The sequence below is a fragment of the Octopus bimaculoides genome, chromosome 11, assembly GCF_046866305.1.
Source record: "Octopus bimaculoides isolate indiv1 chromosome 11, ASM4686630v1, whole genome shotgun sequence".
Lineage (NCBI taxonomy): Eukaryota > Metazoa > Mollusca > Cephalopoda > Octopoda > Octopodidae > Octopus > Octopus bimaculoides.
In genome coordinates this window covers 73,755,604-73,763,103 of record NC_142938.1, presented here as the reverse complement: position 1 = coordinate 73,763,103, position 7,500 = coordinate 73,755,604, and the positions used below count along the sequence as shown (strand labels likewise).

At 40.5% G+C, this 7,500-nt stretch overlaps 1 long non-coding RNA gene across 1 annotated transcript in view; it reads left to right on the top strand.

Annotated features, from left to right (window-relative positions):
- Positions 1-7,500, top strand: part of LOC149133400 (uncharacterized) — a 68,732-nt gene that overhangs the window by 30,326 nt on the left and 30,906 nt on the right. The gene's annotated exons all lie outside the window — the stretch shown is intronic.

Genomic DNA, 7,500 nt, shown 5'->3' with positions numbered 1-7,500 from the left:
AAAAGTGGAAGTTCTGGTAAGCATTTCGTCCGTTGTGCTAATGGTTCTGCTACCTCAGCTCTTAAATTATGTGATGAAAACTTACACCTTATTTTTCTGGGTATGATGGAATGTATCAACTGTCCACAGCCAGCAGATTAAGGTCTGCTGGTCTTGCTTCAAGAACCTTGCGAAGAATTCTTGCAGTTCCAAGCAATGCAGATTTTTGTAGATGTTCTACCTTCTTACTTGCACCAATCTTTTTCAGCCATGCTGGTAGTAGAGTGCTGATACTCCCAAATGCACCAATTACTATTGGTATCACGTCTACTCTCTTCGTTGTCCACAACCTTCGTATTTCCCACTTCAAATCGTCACAGCTGCTTATCTTTTCTTCTTCTTTCACATTGATTCGGTTGTCACAGGGGCATGCTATGCCGATTATCATGCTATGCCGATTATCATGCTATGCCGATTATCATGCTATGCCGATTATCATGCTATGCCGATTATCATGCTATGCCGATTATCATGCCTGTTCTTTCTTTTTTATTCACCACAACAATGTCCGGTTTCCGATGTCTGGTCAGATGATCGCACTGGATCATTGCATCTCACAGGATTTAGCAATTATCATTTTCAGTGACTCCTTCTGGAGTTTTCTCATACTACGCCTTTGCTCTTTGTAGGCTGTGGTTTCCACAGAGCTCCCAATGGATCATTCTTGCCACATTGTCAGGGCGTTTTTTGTATTCGCGTTGTGCCAATTTCGGGCATTCGCCAACGATGTGCTACACCGTTTCACTCCTCTCACCACACATTCTGCATTTGTCGCTGTCGGTAGTGTTGTCTATTCTGCACTTAACATAGTCCTTAATGCTTGTTCTTGAGCTGCGCAAATGAGTGCTTCTGTCTCTATCTTCAGGTCACTCCCCTTCATCCATAACACTCGGTTCTCTCTACCTGTCTTGGCGTTCACGTCTCTTGCAAACTTTTCTTTTTCTTTCCATGCTTTTTCTGTTTTGGTGTTCATTTCTTGTTTAAATTTTTCTTTCATTACACAATTTTCAGCCCGTTGTATTTATATACATATATCTAACTATGTGTGTGCGTGTGTGTGTGTGTGTGTGTGTGTGTGTGTGTGTGTGTGTGTGTGTATGTGTTTGTTCCTCATCACTGCACGGTAACCGGTGCTGGTTTGTTTGCATCCCCACAACTTAGCGCCATGGCAAAAGAGACCGATGGAATAAGCATCAGGCTAAAAAAAAAAAGAAAAAACACGCACGGGTGTGATGGGTTTTGAGGGGTTTCATTCATTCGACTAAGACTCTTCAAGGCGGTGCTCCAGCATGGCCGTAGTCAAATGACTGAAACAAGCAAAAGTTAAAAGATATGTGTGTGTGTATATATATATATATATATGCGTGTGTCTGTGCGTATGTGCGCCCGTATGCATGCGTATGTATATAATCATACATGTCCAGACATATTTAAATAAGATGGGCTGCACTAGCACACACAGACAAACACACACACACACACGCGCACCCACACACACACCACACACGCACAATTAACAGACTGGTGTTCTCTGTCTCCTCTCTTCGCCCTTCTCTCTTTCTCCCTTTCTCTCAGTCTCTCTCTTTCACACACACAGCACACAGCACACATCCACTCCTTTACACATTTACACACACACTCACGTTTCTTCGGTCTCAAGACAAATAGATTCACGTGTTTGTTTACATCTACTTCACAATATATTACCATGACTAGCACACACACACACACACACACACACACACACACACACACACACACACACACACACATACACACACACTGTATACAAGCGTATCTCCTGTACAGTGATCTAACGTGAGAGCCACGACTAACAACAAAAGAAACTTCACTCACACTGCTAGATATAGCAGCCAAGTATCTCCTAAAACAGCTGCATATTTCAAAAAAGGAAGGTAACTTTGGTTAATATATATATATATATATATATATATATATATATATATATATATATGTATATGTATATATATATAAACAATATATGAGTATATGCATATATATGTACATGTATGTATATACCTTCATCCACATGTACATATAGATACATAACTGGGTACATGACGTGGCAAAAGAACATGGACAAAATGGTAAACAAGGTGCAACAAACAAGCAGGCCATCTGATAGAAAAGGTAAGACAACAAAAGAAAGATAGAGACCTCGATATTATGTAAATAGAGGAATTTATCTGTAAATAATATGTGACAATTATTCGGTTGCCATAATAAAACTCCGAGTATCGGATGTCGGGGCGGAAACCCACGCCGGCATTTCTTCAATCCAAAACTTGGAGTTTTATCATGGGTACCGAACAATTGTCACACACACACACACACACACACACACACACATATATATATATATATATATATATATATATATATATATATATATATATATACATATTAGAGCAGCGGACTCGCAGTCGTAGGATCGCGGTTTCGATTCCCAGACCGGGCGTTGTGAGTGTTTATTGATCAAAAACACCTAAAGCTCCACGAGGCTCCGGCAGGGGATGGTGGCGAACCCTGCTGTACTCTTCCACCACAACTTTCTCTCACTCTTACTTCCTGTTTCTGTTGTGCCTGTAATTCAAAGGGTCAGCCTTGTCACATTGTGTCACGCTGAATATCCCCGAGAACTACGTTAAGGGTACACGTGTCTGTGGAGTGCTCAGCCACATGCACGTTAATTTCACGAGCAGGCTGTTCCGTTGATCGGATCAAGTGGAACCCTCGTCGTCGTAACCGACGGAGTGCCACGTGATATATATATCCTTTACTTGCTTCAGTCATTAGACTGCGGCCGTGCTGGAGCACCGCCTAGAATTTTTAGTCGAATGGATTGACCCCAGTACTTTTTTTTTTAGGCTGGTACTTATTCTATCGATCACTTATGGCGAACCACTAAGTTACGGGGACGTAAACACACGAACACCGGTTGTCACGTGGTTCCGGGGCGGACAAACACACATAGATACATACATACATACATACATATATATATATATATATATATATATATATATATATATATATATATAGGCTTCTTTCAGTTTCCGTCTACCAAATCCACTCACAAGGCTGTACTAGAAGACACTTACCCAAGGTGTCACGCAGTGGGACTGAACCCGGAACCATGTGGTTGGGAAGCATGGTTCTTACCACATAACCACTCCTGCACCTACATATATGTGTGCGTGTGTGTATACATATATATACATATAATGTATATGTGTGTGTGTGTGTGTGTGTGTGTGTGTGTGTGTGTGTGTGTGTCGTTGTGTCTGCGTTTGCCCCTCCCCTCCCACTGCTCGGCAGCCAATGCTGGTTTGTTTGTGTACACATAACCTAGCGGTTCAGCAAAAGCGACCGATAGAATTATGCATCAGGTTTAAAAACAACTTGAGTTCTGGGGTCAAGGAGAGACAACATCAGTGCGTGAATTGTGTCTATGTGCGCGCGCCAGTTTCTGTGTAACCGATCTTTTAGAATTCTTTTCAAGGCAATGCTCCAGCATGGTCGCAGTGAAATAAGTGAAACCAGTAAAAACAAATATTAAAAAATAGCATAAAGAAAACATTACATTGAAAATTATAAATGCGTGTCGGACTGAATGGAAACGCAGGCGTGGCTTGATGGTTAAGCGGCTTGCCTTGCAATCGTTATTTCGCTGTTTCGATCCCAATGCGTGTATCTCGGTCAGTTATATTTTACTGACATATTGAGTCGATTCAAGCTTCCTGAGTGAAATTGATGTGAAGGAAACTTTGTGGAATCCTTTTGGATCAATTGTACTAGTAATTATTCAAAGAGTCTCTTGTCACACTCTGACTCAAATTAAGGGTTGACAGGTCTGAGAATTACATGAATGTTACACCTCTCTGTCAAACTAGTTGCGTATTTATTTATTTAACTCTTTATCTCCCCTCTGTATCAAACGTGATACGCAGGGCATATTTCCGTGGCGTCTATACATCATATATAATAATAGTAATAATAATAATAATCCATTCAACTAAAAGCACAAGGATTGGAATTTTGGGGGAGGGAGTAAGTCGATTAGTGCTCAGCTAGTACTTAATTTATCGACCTCCGAAAGGATGAAACGCAAAGTCGACCCCAACAGCATTTGAACTCAGAACACGAAGACAGACAAATAAACCGCCAAGCAATCGCCGGCGTGCTAACGATATTTTCCTACTCTAGGCACAAGGCCCGAAATTTTTGGGAAAGGGGTCAGTTGATTAGATCGACCCCAGTACGTAATTGGTACTTATTTTATTGACCCTGAAACGATGAAAGGTAAAGTCGACCTCGACGGAATTTGAACTCAGAACGTAGCGACGGGCGAAATACCGCTAAGCATTTCGTCCGGTGTGCTAACGATTTTGCCAGCTTGCGGCCATCATCATCATCATCATCATCATCATCATCATAATAATAATAATAATAATAATAATAATAATAATAATAATAATAATAATAATAAGGTTTAAAAGATGGGCAACAGCAAATATTCTGCTCAATACCACAGATTTGCTTGTCAGTTGTTTGAACTTAACCAGTTGAGCATGTCCCTCAGTGGCTGACGATATGTGCATCTCTGATCACGAGCAGGAGTAGTGGGGGAACATCATAAGGAATTCTCTGAGCGTTTGAATAATACACCTCCGGAAACACTGGTGTTTCGTTCAACGTCCTTAAACAAAACCTTATTCAGGGACCTTTTGCGCAGGATGGGCTACTCAACCTGAAGAAAATTCTAACTGGGCCCCACCTGCGAGGTCATGCTCTGTTTTTCTTGATATGAGATCACCATCCCATCTATCTATCTATCTATCTATCTATCTATCTATCTATCTATCTATTTGCGTGTCTGTGTTTGTCCCTCCACCATCGCTTGACAACCGATGTTTGTGTGTTTACGTCCCCGTAAGCTAGCGGATCGGCGAAAGACACCGATAGAATAAGTACTAGGCTTACAAAGAATTAAGTCCTGGGCTCAATTTGTTCGACTAGAGGCGGTGCTCCAGCATAGCCGCAGTCAAATGTCTGAAACAAGTAAAATAATACAAGAATTAAAAAAATATATATATTTACTCTTTTACTTGTTTCAGTCATTTGACTGTGGTCATGCTGGAGCATCGCCTTTAGTCAAGCAAATCGACCCCAGGACTTATTCGTTGTAAGCCTAGTACTTATTCTATCGGACTCTTTTTGCCGAACCGCTAAGTGACGGAGACATAAACACACCAGCATCGGTTGTCAAGCAATGCTAGAGGAAGAAACACACACACACACACACACACACACACATATATATATATATATACATATATACGACGGTCTTCTTTCAGTTTCCGTCTACCAAATCCACTCACGAGGCTTTGGTGGGCCCGAGGCTATAGTAGAAGACACTTGCCCAAGGTGCCACGCAGTGGAACTGAACCCGGAACCATGTGGCTGGTAAGCAAGCTACTTACCACACAGCCACTCCTGCGCCTATATATAATATAATATTATACAAAAAAATTATATTACAAGATGGAATGAACAGGCTTCGAGAGCCTTATTCACATAATATTGAACATATATAAATACACACACGCACACGCACACACACACACACACACACACACACACACACACACACACACACACACACTTATATGTATGTATGTATCAAATAGATTGCCTCAAATTTCTTTGATCTTCGTCTGATATCATTCCATCAGAAGTTACAGTTATTGTTGGGTTTATTGTAGTAAATCCATTTGAACGGGTAGACAGGCGCAGTAGGGGTACAACTAGTTATATATCGTGACCTGCTTTTCTCTTGTTTGTTCGTTTGTTTGTTTGTTTGTTTCTTTCTTTCTTTTCCTCCTTAAACCCCGCCCCCTTCTCTTGTATTTGTGAGGAACCACAACAATAGCGACGACAGCAACGACAAGAACAACAGTTTTGGTATTTTGATGCAAGGCCAGCAATTTTGAGATTTGAGGGATTAGATGAGCTCAGTAATTAATTGCTGTTTTTTTAATCAATATTACAATAGTAACAACAACAACAACAACAATAACAACAATAATAATAATAATAATAATAATAATAATAATAATAAATGCCCGGATGCAGTACCAGGTGTGGCTCTCATGGCTTCTGATCTTAATTGATTGGAAGTGTTATCATGTACATTGTTTTGTCTTGGTATAAAAAGATGGGCTACAGCAAATATTCTGCTCAGTACCACAGATTTGCTTGTCAGTTGTTTGACCTTATCCAGTTGGGCATGTCCCTTGGTGGCTGATGATATGTGCATCTCTGATCACGAGCAGAAGTAGTGGGGGAGCATCATAGCCATGTGTTGAGAGGAATTCTTTGGGGTTTGAATAATTCACCTTTGGAAACATGGGTGTTTTGCTCAACATCCTTAAACAAACCTTATTCAGGGACCTTTTGAGCAGGATGGGCTACTCGACCTGAAGAAAATTCTAACTAGGCTCCACCTGCGAGGTCATGCGCTGTTTACCTTGATATGAGATCACCATGTCATGCACATATGGTTGTGATGCATGTGCCTGGTGTACCCTTATCAGACGGGTAGTCATGATGGGTATATTGGACTTCGTATATTTTATCCCAGTGTCACTTTGATGGCATGCACTGCTCTCTCACTCAATAATAATAATAATAATAATAATAATAATAAAAATAATAATAATAATAATAATAATAATAATCCTTTCTGCTGTAGGCACAGGGCCTGAAATTTGTGTGGAGGGGACTAGTCGGTTACATCGACCCCGAGAAGATGAAAGGCAAAGTCGAGCTCGGTGGAGTTTGAACTCAGAACGATGGGTGAAATATCGCTAAGTATTTCACTCGGCGTGCTAACAATTCTGCCAACTCGCTGCATTAATAATAATAATAACCCATTTTAATGGAAGCACAAGGCCTCAAATTTTGGGAAAGGGATTAATTCGATTACATCGATCCCCAGTGCGTAACTGGTACTTATTTAATCGGCCCCGAAAGGATGAAAGGCAAAGTCAGCCCCGGGGGAATTTGAACTCAGATCGGAGCAATGGGCGAAATACCGCTAAGCATTTCGCCCGGCGTGCTAACGATTCTGCCAGCTCACCGCCTTAATAATAATAATAATAATAATAATAATAATAATAATAATAATAATAATAATAATAATAATAGTATCAGACAAATACATAACAAAAACTCCAGGACTTACAAATATATATAACATACAGAAAATTGCACTACTGGGTACTGCACACATTCTACGCAAAACACTTTCAATACAGTAAACATAAGAGCACCACAGCACATACCCAAGGCACACAGAGCTGCGCTCGGTAGTGAAGTGAAAGCACGTTATAAAAATAAATCTACTGAACAACAACAACAACAACAACAACAATAATA